Below are 7,287 nucleotides of genomic sequence, written 5' to 3' on the forward strand. Positions count from 1 at the left end.
ACACGCTTATAGAAGCTGTCAAGTGCAAAGTTCCTGGATCAAACATCAAGCTGGAGGCTTTTCCACGTCAAGCTGGAGGCTTTTCCCGACTCTTGCAGCTGCAGGGGCTGAGGAGCTCAGAGCTGGCAGGCAGTACACCAGCTGTTGACTCCAACGAATGATGAATCCAAGATCTCCAGGCCTAATGGTGGATTGTTCACTCATGGACAGTTGTAGGCAGCACAATAGAATCCTGATCCGTAGAAGAAAGTCTCCTCTCCCAGGATGTCCACAGATATACTGGAAGCAGGCCACACCCCTAGGGAAACACCTTTTCAACAGATTGGCTGCTCAAAACATAGTGATCTGATCCCATCGTGGGAACAACCACACCACAACAGCTCAAACCACACAGAATTGTGGTCCACCCAAGTTGACACACAGCTCCAACTATCACAGACACTATGCTACCAGAGTTCCCTGGTAAAGTGGAAGGTCAATGAAAGAGGGGAAGGCCCTTAACAAGATGGATTGAGATGGTGGCTGCAGCAATAGGCTCAGTTATAGTAGGGATCATGAGGCTGGCACAGGACTGGGCAGTGTTTTGTTCTGTTGTATGTAATGTTGCTATGAGTTGGAGATGAGTTGATGACACATAACAACACAAGATTGGGTATTTAGTGGCATCCCATTGTAGTGATGGTTAATGACATTGGGAGCTATTTCATATGATTATTGGTTATTCATATATCTGTCAATCATATAAGTCTTTAGACTGTTTTTTAAAATTGGGCTCTTTGCCTTTTTATTATTGAATTGTGAGAGTTCTTTATATATGCTGTATACACATCCATTGTCATAAATATGTATTGCAAATATTTTCTTGTACACTGGGCTTGTCTATTCATTTTCTCAATGGTGCTTTTGATGAATAAGAATTTTTATGATGTTTAATTTATCATTATTTTTCTTTATGGTTAGCGCTTTCTACATCCTCTCTAAGAAATCTTTACTTATTCCAAGAGCACAAAGATATCCTTCTATGTTTTGTAACGTTCAGGCTGAAAAACTGATCATGGCATGGTTATAACTGTGCAAGAATAAATACATGTAGAAACAAACCAGAGTAAAATATACCAAGGATTCCTCTAGAATCTGTATAATTTTAGCTTTTACATTTAGGTCCATGATCCACTATAACTGATTTTTGTTTATGATGGAAGAGCAAGGTTGAGGTTCATATTTTAATATATGTGTATCTAGTAGTTTCAGCACCACTCTTAAAGAAAAATGAGATTTTCTTTCCCCACTACATTACCATGGCACCCTTATAAAAAGTCAGTTGACTGCATGTGTAAGTCTAGTTCTGGACTGTTTATTCTCTTCCACTGATCACACACTTGTCTCTCTCTCTATTTGCCAATACCGTATTGCAGGCCACTACAATAAAACAAGTGTTGCAATAAAGCGAGTCACACGGATATTTTGGTTTCCCAGTGCACATAAAAGTTATGCTTGCACTATACTGTAGTCTATTAAGTGTGCAATAGCATTAGGAAAAAGCTTGAAACATTGTGAGAATTACCAAAATGTGACACAGAGACAAGAAGTGAGCAGATGCTGTTATGGCTCCAATAGACTTGCTAGATGAAGGGTTGCCACAAACCTTTATTTATTTATTTATTTTTAAATCCAATGTATGCCTGTACTTTCAAGCCATAAACATGGCATATCTTTCTATTTATTTAGGTTTTCTTTCATTACTCTTGGCATTATTATATACTTTTGCACATCTTGTGGTAAGTTCATCTCTAGTATTTTTACGTTTGGAATACTACTGTAAATGGAGTTTTAAAATGTTGAATTTTCCAATAGTTTATGGAAATACAATATTTTTTTATGTATTGATCTTCTTTCTATACTGTGACATTGCTAAGTTTACTTATTAGCTCTAGTAGATTTCTAAATACCCAATAGTGTTACCTATGAATAAAGGCAGTTTCACATTTTCCTTTCCTATCTTTTTATCCTTGATGTCCTGCCTATGTGTATTATTCTCCTGAAATAGCTTTGTACAGGTAGGTTTGTCATAAAAGCAACACATTCTCATTGGGAAAATGCAGAAAGGAAGAGAAAGTTCACTTCGTGGTATATTTTACTCTGATTTGTTTCTACATGTATTTATTCTTGCATAATTATAACCATGCCATGATCAGTTTTTCAGCCTGAATGTTACATAATAGATATTCTCCATGTTGATATATGGCTTTTATGGTTGTTACTGGCTGCATAAATTTGCATGGGGTTATGCCCCATGTCCAGTCAACTCATCCCCTCTGGTGGTCATTTGGATTATTTCTAAAATTTATAGACAGTGTTTCATTGAATATCAATGGAAGTGGCACTTTCCCCAGATCCATCTGACAGAATGAACAAGAGGGTTCTTGATACCTACTTAAGGAACTCTAGTGGTGCTGTGGTTAAAGCATTCGGCTGCTAACCAAGAGATTGGTGGTTCGAACAACCAGCTGCTCCACAGGAGAAAGATAAGGCAGTCTGCTTCCATAAAGATTTACAGCCTTGAAAACCCTATGGGACAGTTCTACTCTATCCTGTAGGGTTGCTATGAATTAGCCACCACTTGATGGTGATGGGTTTGGTTTTTTGGTTTGGATGGATCATCCATCATCCATTATCCAATCCAATCCAATCCATAATCAATTCTGCCCCCAGTCAGTTGCCCTGACCCCTGCAGAGCCTTCAGGAAACACTCCCAGGCAACTGGCCAGCCTAGTTTTTTCTAGCATTCTCTGTCTTTTGCCTTCACCCACTTGCCACTTCCCAAGGAAATCTCAGTGTCTTGTTAGATTGGCCTTGTTTCTCCTTCCCATATTGCCATATTGCTGGTGGCAGAGTTAACTTGACACATCCCCCTGGGAAACACCACATGTGATAGCATTCATTCACACTCTTAACTACCTGTGTGTTGTCACTTAAAAGCATTTATTTATATAATGGACCAAAGAAAGGGTCTCACTGTAGCTTCAACCTGCTTTCCTTTGGTAGTTAGAGGAGACGTCCTAGAGAAGAACTGCCTTTCAGTCTGTTTATTTACTGGTTCTGTTTCCCTTCAAAGGAGCTCTGGTAGCACAGTGCCTAAGGCATTTGACTGCTAACCAGAAGGTTGGTGGTTCAAACCCACCAGCCACTCCACAGAAGCAAGACTGGGCAATCTACTTCCATAAAGATTTACCACCTTGGAAACCCAATGGGGGTTGCTATAAGTCAGAATTGACTCGATGGCAGTGGGTTTGTTTGGTTTGGTTTCCCTTCAGGGGTGGGAGCAGTTCTCTTTGGATCAACTACACTTATACCTTTCCCTGCGGGACCCCTCAATGGTTCACTAGGTCCTGCCAGGGCCATCCTCACTGGAATGATCTGAGGTTAAACTTCTTGAGCTGACCCCTACTCCACCCCACAGTCACATTCTTCCTCCTGAAGTCCTCATGTTCTCCCTGCTGCCCAGTTTTCAGTGCTACTTTCCTGGGTTAGACCCACATCATCACACCAGAGAACCATGGCACTGTCACAGCAGCCTCTCTCCTCCCTCTGTATACTCTCCTCCAAGCCATCATTGACTCTGCCCTCAGTTACTTGCCCTGACCCCTAAGCAACTGGCCACGCTAGTTTCCACTAACTACTTAGCATTCTCTGTCTTTTGCCTTCACCCACTTGCCACTTCCCAAGGAAATCTCAGGGTCTTGTTACATTGGCCTTGTTTCTCCTTCTTATAGGTCTCTGCTTCTTCCTTTCTCTGTATCTTGGTCATGAGGCTGACACAAGAGTGGCCCCTTCACTCCTGAGATGTATTCAGTCATACACATCCATTGAAACCTTACCTCCTCAGCCAAGTCTTTCTGGATTTTTCTAGTCCACATGACCTCTCTTGCCTTTGAATGTTCATAGCATTTATAGTCTACAGGGGATCTCTGAGAGGACCACTCACCCCCCATCCAACTTCTGAATAAGGTGAGAAATAAAACTGAGGCCAATGTATCACTCTCTTCATCGATGAAGGCTGAGGGGAGGAAGCAGCTTAAAGTGAGGTCAAAGGGACCTGCGAACTAACCCCAGAACTAGGCTGACCATCTGCTTCTCCCTGAGCCTCACTTATCCTGGGTGAGGCTTGGGTGTCATAGTCACTGGAGACTTGCACATGGAAGGAAGAATTGAGAGTGAGGAATCCACAGTCCTCCCACAGTACATGCCCCAGGGGGGAGCACTGAATCCAATCTTGTATTTTGTTTAGTCACTTTCTGTGGGACTTGTCATTCAGCTCCCCCATGAGCTCTTTAAGGCTGTCTGCATAGCTTCTTATCCCATAGTGCCTTCAAGTAGGTGAAGCAGGCTCCCTCTTAGCAACTCCCAGTTCCTCCCATGCATACTCACCCCCAAATAAGTCTGAAATTCTGTTGAAGATGCCTCATTTCTCTGTTGGTACTGGGTTATCTACATATCCTATCATGCAGACCCTATGGGAACAAGCAAGGGTATAACCACTGTTACTCATTCAGGCCTCAGTTAGGAGGAGTGACAGTCCCTTTCCTGAGAACAGGCTTCCATGGGGATTCAGGGAGTGAGGGCACAATTGCCTTTAGTGCCCTTAAATTAGGAGTGAGGAGAGAGCCAATCAAGAAGTTAAAATGGCACAGACATGCTTTGCTTAACTCCCAGTTGTGCTAAGAGCCTCCTTTGGGCCTTTTCTGGACTGATTTAAGGATAATTGGATCTTCCAAGGCCTGCAGGATTAATTATAATGAACTAGGTAGGGGATTCCATGGACAGAGCCAAACTACAAACACCACTGCTCTGGAGCACAGGACCAGCTGACTTCTTCTTTCTAGAGGAATCTGAGCCCCTACATAATCTGGAGTCCACCTGGTAATGCTGGATTCCAGAGATGTGGGTGCACACACATCATTACACCATATAGAGTTAAGAAAAAGATTTCTCTAAAAATAACCACGAGGAATATTTAATTTGATAGCAAAGACTATGACTAATCCATGAAACAGAGAGTCTGTGTGACAAGACACAGTACAATAATGGGGAGAAATCATGTTTGACCTTTAAACCAATGCAAAATGAAACAAATCTATGCCTTGACAGTTGAGGACCCTATGGCTCTAGAGAGAGTAGCTGCGAGCAAGTGATGTGGTGGTCATGGAGGAGAACTGATGGGAATGTGCAGTTCTCGAAGATGTTGCATCATGGAAATCGTTTGGGGAAATAGATACTTTTGATTTTAGAGAGAAGGGGCTGGGGTTAAGGTTAGTGCTGGCTGATGAGAGGGGGATGTGGAAGGGCCAGGCCAGCTGGGTGAGAATGATCTAAGGAGCTCTCAGAGGCTGGCTTGGGGGGAGAAACAGGTTCCCTAAATGCCAGGAGGTCCAGCATTTCTGGCAAGCAATCTGACCCAGTGAGGAGGGGAGTGAAACACCAAACCTTTCAGCCTCAGTGGCTGTTTAGTGTACTGTTACCAGGCACTCCTCAGAAGCAGCTCTGAAGTAGATGCTGTTATTATTCCCACTTGACAGAGGAAAAAATTGAGCTCAGATCAGTTGAAATACTTGCCCAAGGTCACCTTGCTGGGAACTATCTGGAGCTGAATGTGAACCTCGTACTGGCTCCAGAGTCTTCAAGCTCTGTTCCCTGTCACTAGATAACTTGAGACTTGAAAAAGCACAAGGGCAGGCTGGGGTGAGGATGGAACAGGCTGAATGCAGGTCTGATTTCAGCAGGGGGCTACCCAGTGAGTAGTTCTCATAAAAAATCTACATGGCTCCCAGCGTGGCAGGTTCTCTGGACTAGGATTATATCCCCGATTACTCCATAATTCATGATTGCATATTATAAATTCAGATTCATCACCCTCAGTGCTAATTGGAGAACAGAATAGTTTTAGTTTCTTAGAGTTGTTCTTCCTCAATGGTGACAGGGTGGGTACTGGGCCTGCTACTCCCAGGGTTGGGCCCTGCATGTTTCAAATACATGTCCAAAATGTGGTGTTGTAGAGAGTTTTTATTTAAAGATGCTTTTTTTCTCATCCTCTACCAAATGTCCTTCAAGGACAAGATTAACAGCCATCCTTGATTGCATTTAGGGGCACTGGTGGCATAGTGCCTAAGGCATTTGACTGCTAACCAGACGGCTGGCAGTTCAAACCCATCAGCCACTCCTTGGAAGGAAGATAGGGCAATCTACTTCTATAGTTATACAGCCTCAGAAACCCAAGAAGGGGTCACTATGAGTCGAATTGACTTGAGGGCAGTGAGTTTTTTTTTTTTTTTTTAATTGGATTTAAGGCCAATTGCTTCTTGGTGTGCTTGGTGATGTTCTTTTCATGGGCCCTTAGTGTGAGCAAAGCTATGGGTGATAAGTGAGGTGTCGAGATCATAGTTGAAGTAGTGAGTCTCAGAACCCCTCACAGATCCCAGAGGACAGGTTCTTGAGGGCGATAAATTGTTCTTCTGATTTGAGCCTGAGAGATGAGGGCTGGAGCCTATGCACAGGTACACCATATTGAGAAACAAGGAGAGATTGACTGAAAGAGGAGAGGGAAGCCTGGCATACTACTTGGTGAGGAGTGATTCTCAGACAATTGGGGATTGTGCAGCAGTGCCTCGGAGCCCAGCCCCCAAGGGGATGGGCGCTTACCTAGGCTGCTGCTTTCATCAGCCTGGGATCTTCTTGAATAGCTTGGTTTTAGGACCTGGTCTTACATCTCATCGGAAGGAAGATCGGGCAATCTACTTCCATAGAGATACTGCCTTGGAAATCCAAGGAGGGGTTGCTATGAGTCGGATCTGACTCAGTGGCAATGGGTTTTTTTTTTTTTTTTTTCCCTTACATCTCATCTCTGCTTTTGATCTAGGGCCTGGCAATGATTGGTAATCCAATGTCACAGGATGCACTAAGATCCAGGACATGGCCTACCTCCCACTTGAGCCACACCTCTCCTCACTCTGCACTTACTTGTTGGCTCATCACATCCTTGTCACACTGGCCTTTCTATTCCTTAGATACATCAAGCTGCTTCTTTCCTACTTCCTCGAATGCTGCTCCCACTACCGAGAACACTTTTTCTTTCTTTATTTGGCCAACTTGTCTGAATTGTCAAGTCTCAGTTTAAGAATCATTTCTTCCAGGAAGGCTTCCCTGACTTGCCAAACTAAGGCCCCTTGGCTGGTGTGTTAGACTGGGTTCTCTAGAGAAACAAAAACCAGTAAAGCTTATATATATATATAT

This window comes from Orycteropus afer, unplaced genomic scaffold (assembly GCF_000298275.1).
Source record: "Orycteropus afer afer isolate SDZICR_OR568_19922 unplaced genomic scaffold, OryAfe1.0 scaffold00323, whole genome shotgun sequence".
Lineage (NCBI taxonomy): Eukaryota > Metazoa > Chordata > Mammalia > Tubulidentata > Orycteropodidae > Orycteropus > Orycteropus afer.